At 44.6% G+C, this 7408-nt stretch overlaps 2 non-coding genes across 2 annotated transcripts; one reads left to right on the top strand and one right to left on the bottom strand.

The window, feature by feature from the left end:
- The first annotated feature begins 520 nt into the window (after positions 1–520).
- TRNAD-GUC lies at positions 521–594 on the top strand. The gene has a single exon. It is a non-coding gene; the product is annotated as a tRNA-Asp (tRNA).
- A 633-nt stretch (positions 595–1227) lies between these two features.
- TRNAN-GUU lies at positions 1228–1299 on the bottom strand. The gene has a single exon. It is a non-coding gene; the product is annotated as a tRNA-Asn (tRNA).
- Between the last annotated feature and the right edge of the window lie 6109 nt (positions 1300–7408).

Below are 7408 nucleotides of genomic sequence, written 5' to 3' on the forward strand. Positions count from 1 at the left end.
GGCCTTGGCGACCTATATGTTACGCAACACAGCTTCACTCGATTCAGTAAATCAATAGTTCAAACCAGCCCACTAATAGCTTAGATAGTGGCCCTTCCACTTTGGTATAGTTGACCCTACCTATTGACTCAAGGTTCATAGGAAGGGGGAACCCAGACGTAGTGGGATGTAGGCTTCAGTTGTTTTGGTACTTTTTCACTACGTCTTATTATTTGTTTTGTAACCGGCTTTTCACCGGCAGGTCAGTAGGCCTTTTAGAAGGCGAACAAACGAAAGTTCTCCGTGGGCGCTAGCGCTATCTTGTTCGCTTTTGTCAACTGAAGTCGCGCGTAGCGCCAACTAACTGATAGCTGATAGAGCGCGGAGCCCCTTCTCTAAGCGAGCAGAGCCATTTCTTTCTACTGTCGTCAAAAGAAAAAGAAAAGTACTAAAGGCGAAGGGCATTCTGTTGTACAGCTACTTTGGTATAGTTACAAAGGTAACCGGTAGGTGACTGTTGAATCGACAGTAGTTACGAAAGGGGGAAATAGCTCAGTTGGTTAGAGTGCTGGTCTGTCACGCCAGAAGTCGCGGGTTCGAACCCCGTTTTCCCCGCCCGATCTTCCTCTTCCTGCCCGACTCATTTTGAAAACACTGGAAGCTGCTGATCCCAGCGTAGCATTCAAGACAATTGTTCCTTCTTCGGTCTCCCTCCACCCCCTTCGTTTGTTGTGGGTCTCACCGCAGGCACTTACTTAATGAATGAGTGAAGATCTTCCTTCCCCCCTTGTGTCTTACCAAGGACTGAGTTCCCACTTGTGGCGAAAAAAAAAGTATACCATCCCACCCGGCCTAACCCGGGGGGTTAAGGTTCCTCTCGGAGACTGCCAGTCTACAAGAAGCTGGCAGAGCTTTAGCCATTGGACCACATCCATCCATCCTCCTACCTAAAGACGCCTTTTCTTGTTCGTTCTTCGAATTATGCTAGTGGAGACTAATTCCTTCCGGCTAATGAAGATACTACCCCAGTCTTCCCATTCATTCCCAGTGGATCCTTCTTATCCCTTTTCATTGAACGAACCAAGTTCACCTATACGAGAGTGAGGAATAGAAATCCTACAATCAACTTCCCACTTTTGATGTCCCGTTTGACGATTCTGCTGCGTCTTTAGAAAAAAAAAGGAGAAGGACAGGGGTCGCTAGTCAGAAAAGCTATAACTATCAATTCGAATTCTAAATGAATCAAATCTCCCCAAGTAGGATTCGAACCTACGACCAGTCAGTTAACAGCCGACCGCTCTACCACTGAGCTACTGAGGAAGAACGGACTTAAGGAAGCTGACTCTCGTTCTTTGGCCCAACCAACCGCAGACCGAAAATCCAAAAAGTGCGTCACTTTTTCTCTTTCACATACACCGGGAGAAAGGGTGACGATAGCAATCCCCTTTGCCTCCCCGGCCGGGGCAGGACAAGGGGGGCGGCGGTCAACCATCAACTCTCGATATGCATATTGATCAATCGATCTCCGCGTCCTGCCAGTTCGCTAAGTAGACTCACTCTACCGAGGGGCAACTAAGGTTGGTTCCTGCCAATTCCCTTGCTGATCAGCCTTGGAATTGGCAAGTATGAGAGAGGACTCTCTCTGTCTCTCCGAGTTTCAACTACTAAGTGAAGTTAAGTAGCACTTCCGCTATTCTAAATGTGAATAGATTCCGATCAAGCAAGCAGGAGAAGGTGGTCCTTTCATCTCTCTGTCTGCTCCATGCTCTATAAAGGATCATGAGCAGGTTTAATGCTAGAAAAAACGAGATCTGCCTAATCATTTCGGTAGATGAAGTAGTGGGAGGTCACGAAGGAAGTAAGGGGGCATGTTAAGTTGATAATTTCGAACATTGTAGCATCCTTTTGACGGTTGGGCTTTGAGTTGAGAACTTTTAAGAACTCTTAATATGAAAATACACATTCTAAAATGACGCATCGAGCGAGACCATTCTGTTTCATTGTGAATGAAAGACGTTTTCGACCAACAACATCTACTCATATCCAGCTTCGTGTCATTTTTGAACACTGCGATCAGCAAGCAGCAAGCGGGGGAGAGTCAAGTCAAGTACAACACAGGACTGACGGGGTGGGGCGCGCCAAAGCAACCCGGGACCCCTCCGGGGTCACTACAAAAGCGCTGGCGCCTTCTTTTGAAGGTGAAAAGCTACGCTAGCTAAGAAAAAGAAAAGGGCTGCGCTAATGGCAAGGAGCAAGAAAAGGGCAGCTAGCTCGAAATCCGATAAATCGAATACCTCCTGGCTTCAGTTATGAGAGAGAACTCCAAGGCAGGATAAAGACTGAGTTGGATTCAGCCGCGTGGGGAATGAAACAACATTCATGGAATGAGTTGAGGCAAAACCTCCAGCTCTTTTTGAGAGTCAGGGGCTTTAAAAGCGCTTTAAAAAGGGCTGTCTGCATTACTGGATTCACTATATCAAATTGTAGTAAAAACAAGGGGCCACGTAGACTATTCTGAGGTGGTATGCTAAATCCATGATCAACTGATGTAGCTAGTGTGACTAAAGCAGCAGCTATTGGCTTAACTGGTTCTAAACTCTCCCACCCGATAAAGGAATTGAAAGACTACCCCGGGCCACGTAGACTATTCCCTTCCGCGGACATTCTTTTCTAGAAGGAAAGTAGCAAAGCCGAACGCAAATACACATGCAAATTGCGTCGACTACCTCATCACTGTCCAAAATGGGGGATACCGCTATTCATACATGGATGGACGAGGGACTCCGCTGACAACATCAGTAGATGACTTTTCTCGCGGAATGCTATTAACGTTGGAAAAAAACACAGCTCTCAAACTCACCCTCCGGGTGATAGGTAGAAGCATTAGTACCTAACGGAGCGGTATCTAACCAAAAAGGGAGGTGATGTTCTTTTTAGAAACAGGATGGAGCATGGCTTCCTTTCTTCTTAGATACATTTCATTCATTCCATTTCTCTATAGTTTACACCAGAACATCTTGCTAATCCTAACAGATCTCGAAAAGGGTGGGGGCACTAGAACCAAATCTACATACACATCGAAACTTCCTATCTCAGCCAAGCTAGCACCTTCATCCCACCAATGCATTGTACGACTCTCCACCCCCTTTTCCTCCCTCATGAAATCCTAATTTCCCGCAATGAAATTCGATTTCGTTCATGTCGGCGGTTGGCAAAACGGCCCTGAGATCCGGGACTGGTAAAACATGGGTGCCCAATTTGCTTTTCCGTGCTCCGCCTTAGTGCCCTTATGAAGGCGGCGGGGAGTCCTTAGCCTTTGAACCAAACTCTAGGGAACACTCAATTGCCTGACGTCTCAACTGCAATGGTGAACTCAGTGACATACACTAAAATGGATTGCATCTATTGTTCCAAACAAGGCTGATATTAGCATAAAAGCCCTTCCATGCAATTTCTTGCTTCGCTCTACAGACGAAAGTGCCGGATAGTCAATGGTAACCAGAAGATCTATGGTTTTCGAGAGAAGGTAATTGGAAAAACGATTCATTCCTTTGCTTTCTTTCAGATATCTATTCAATAAGATGATCTGACCTTACCTGAAAACTAGATTCATGAAGAAGCCCAAAAAGTGCCGGGCTTAGTGCAGCCCAGTTCCTAGCCAGTGTGGGGTTCTGCCATGGATATTCGGTCCACTCCAGAATTCCATTCATTTTTCAAACGTAACTCGATTGACTCAATTCACAAACGGCAAGGAAGTCAAAAGTGACGCTTACAGGTCGTACGACAATTGCTTCTCTTCCGGGACTACATACATCTTTTCTTTAACAACTACCATACAAGCTATTCGCTTAATACATGCTAGTAGGTAGGCTGGTGGTGGAGTATTTATTTTCGTCTTTTTTTGGTCTGTCTGTATTTCAGTTTTGGGATGGTGCGAATCCATCTATCCACCATTCTTTTATCTTTCAGTAGTGTCAACCTCAGTTCTGGTTCTTTATCTTGGAATACTCTCCGTTGTCCTGGAAGCAATGCTTGAAAGAAAGCATAAGGAAGCGTCAAATCAGTATGATGTATTGGCAAAGCCAGTAAGAAGGGAATCGAAAGTAGATAGGGACTCCCACTGTAGATGTGGTTTTATACCTTGATGAATTGGTACCTTATAGCATAGCGAATTTACTTTTCTTTCAAAAGGATATATCAACCTGTAGTGAAACCGGGCCACCGAGCTTGCTTTTACCGCTCTTACAGCTCTCTCTCTTCTTTTTTATGGGTAGTTTGGCCAGAAAGAGAAAGAGGAATGTACCCATTTCTATTTATCCATTCTCATAGAAAGTACCAAAAATGTTTTTGAATGTATGGAGCAGGCGTATGAGTTGATATCTTCAAGAGTCAAATCCTTTTCTTGCCCACCCAGCCATAAAAGAAAAAAATCGTTACGAGCGGTCTTAAACCCTCACCTCAATCTCAAAAATGGAATTGAAAAGCTCCAATTTAAATAATGGTACCGGGGAAATACCCAGGGAAGAATCATTCTTTGAATCATCCAGATCTATCAATTTGCGAATTCAATAAAAAACGGACTGATCCTCGGAATACACCATCATCTTTCGAAGTGGGCAGTCAATATTATGTTATATTCAAAGAAACAAGTCAAAGAGTAAAGGCTTCGCCCTTCAATACCACACTTCCAATCGAAATTCCTACGAGATTGACGTTCGAAGAAAAAGACATGGTTTGATAGAAACTTTAAGTGGGTATCAAATAAACTGGAATGAATGGTATCAATTTATTCTTTTCTATACTGAATCTGCTTCGGTATCTCTTTCTTCCTTCCCTTCTGTAAACCAAGCAGTGACTAGCCTCTGGCACTCACTTTCCAAAGCACCAATTGACTTGCTTTCAGAACAACCCTGATCAGTTATACCTGAAATACCACCCGTACATAGTACGCCATTCCCAACGCGGAGCGCCTTTATTTTCGTATTGAACTCCGCTAGGAAGAAAAAGTTAGACCGTAGCCTTGTCGAACAACCTCGTTTCTCGCTTTTGTCGATTGACTCGTGGGACTCTACTGAATTCCAGCATGGGTGTGGTAGATTACTGACGTGAAGCCGGACCTCTATGAGTGCTCTACATGGCCGGATCAAAGCTCCAAATCGTAATGTCGCGGCATACATAATCAGAAAATAGGATTCGTGAGAGCGTTTTCTTTAGCTGTTCCTTAAGAAAGCTATCGACTTAACCGCTTGTGTTAAACATATAGATTGTCCTATTCTCTTTTTTTTTCTCAAATGACCTATTTCACATAACCGATGTTGATTACAGATTTAGCCTTGCGTCACATTATCGTGGTGATCAATTCCTTTCGTGGATCGATTGAAATAACCGATTTTGGTGTATTAATTCCAGATAGGTAATTTTCCTCAAGGTCATAAAGATCGGTCATCTAGCGTGGACTTCTGACTCTAAGTGGAAAGTCTTTCTCATCTACCTCTTCCATCCAAAACCGTTTTTCCGCATTTTTTTTCTGCCAAGTTACTTAAATCTATATCGGAGCTATAGGATCGGTAGACCCGTAAGCGAAGATGGTTCGCTCCCACATAAAGAGACGGATATTCGATGTGTTTAGCATAGTGACACTTTTTTTGGTGCCGAAACAGCCCCAATCCCTTTGGTCATTTCGCTTTTCGTGCCGGCCTGTATTCGGAGTTTCTTGGATTTGCGGTGCCTGAATGCCTTTCTCCTTCTTTTTGGTGACGTCGGATGCCCGCCTTTGGCGCTCAGAAGTGGATTCTCCTTCAAAGAGGGCTTTTCCCCTAAGAAAGGGACATGGTTGTACTGGATTTCTAGTCCTATAGTGGAAGAGCAGATAGGATCACACCTACACGTAAGTTCGTTCATTGGGTTAGTGGCCACCCGCACTCCAACCTATCTATATGGCAACAAAGCGAATGACAAGGCCAAAGTAGCTGACTCTTATCGCTAACTTGACTCGGTCTAAGGGCAAGCTTGAATACAACTCACAGAACGACTCCTCCAGGGGCCTTCAGGCACTCAAACAGATAGTGAGACAGACACCATCTATAGAACTTGAATGACAATACACCCATATATTCTAGCTAACAATCAGAAACTGTATCCAAATGGAGGGGACACTCTTCCTTCAGAAAGATGCCTTCGAAAGAAAAGCTCTTCCCCTCAACGACACAGCACATTTTCTCAAATGTTCCACGTTTCTCACCATATCCTCATAGGGCTGAAGCACAAGAAAGAGGATTACTTGGTTACCTTGCTTCCCTCGCCTAGGACAGTAGAAGGATCTGTGGCCGAAGGCGCCACAAACGAAGTGGGTCGCCTCTTTTCTGCAGATCTCCGCAAGATGACCCTTCTCCCCGTAACGATAGCACATAACGTTTTTCCCATGCTTGCGCGGTGAGGAGGACGAGGCCTTGAGAAGCTTTTCCACCATTTTTCCCCTTTGGCATTTGGATCCATGTTTTCTTTAACAATCTCCGTGATAGTAAAGGTTTTTTTGGTAGCCTTTGCTTTTGACGGTGATGAAAGAAAGAGAACCCCTCCTATCTTTTGATCGTGGTCAAAATCCTATCCAAGTCCCCTTTTTTCAGATCTTTCTCCTGGTTTTGATCATCACCGTTCACCTACTTGTTACGGAGATCCCGACCAATGCACAATCCAGATTTTTTTCGCTTTTTTTCTCCCATCCCATCTTGGACGGGCCCAGAAGCTTTTCTCATGTTTGAATGGAGGTCTTCCGCAAATGAATTTCCATATAGGAATTATATAATGTGCCTGCAGATATTGATTGAAAGCTTGTTTCAATTGAACGAGGATGTGAACGAGAAGGCAACAAAAGGGAGCTTGGAGCAAGAGGAGTCATTTAGTAGTTCACGAAAAAAGGCATAGTAGAGAAAGTCTGAGGAGCAGGAAAATTTGGTCACGTAGATCTTCTATTTCGCCGGAATTCGTTGATTGCTCCGTACTCATTTACAATGGAAAAACTCCTGTTCGTTGTAAGATCACTGAAGGTCATAAATTTGGAGAGTTTGCTTTTACACGGAGACGAAGACCCTATCGAACAAATAGAGGAAAGGGGAAAAAGTAAAGTCTAAGCGACATATGGATCAATAAGGAAATCCAATTTCGGTAATCCGAATCCCATATAGGTCTTTTCTTCATACTCGACCAGCCCTAGGTTGGGGATAATGAATTTTTCGAATCTTGTTGGGAGATGCTTCGCTCCGAGTCCGACTGGGACGGAATGGGGGACCCAGGCCCTTCAATGCCTCCCTCCGGATCCACTAACTCGGAAGAGCTATTCAAAGCTTTTCTGGCTGACTGTGAGGACGCCTCTGCATCCCGGGAGTAGACCGCTCCCCCGGAAGCTGTGGTCAGTCAAGAGCGGCATCCG

The sequence above is a fragment of the Triticum dicoccoides genome, chromosome 5A, assembly GCF_002162155.2.
Source record: "Triticum dicoccoides isolate Atlit2015 ecotype Zavitan chromosome 5A, WEW_v2.0, whole genome shotgun sequence".
NCBI classification, from domain to species: domain Eukaryota; kingdom Viridiplantae; phylum Streptophyta; class Magnoliopsida; order Poales; family Poaceae; genus Triticum; species Triticum dicoccoides.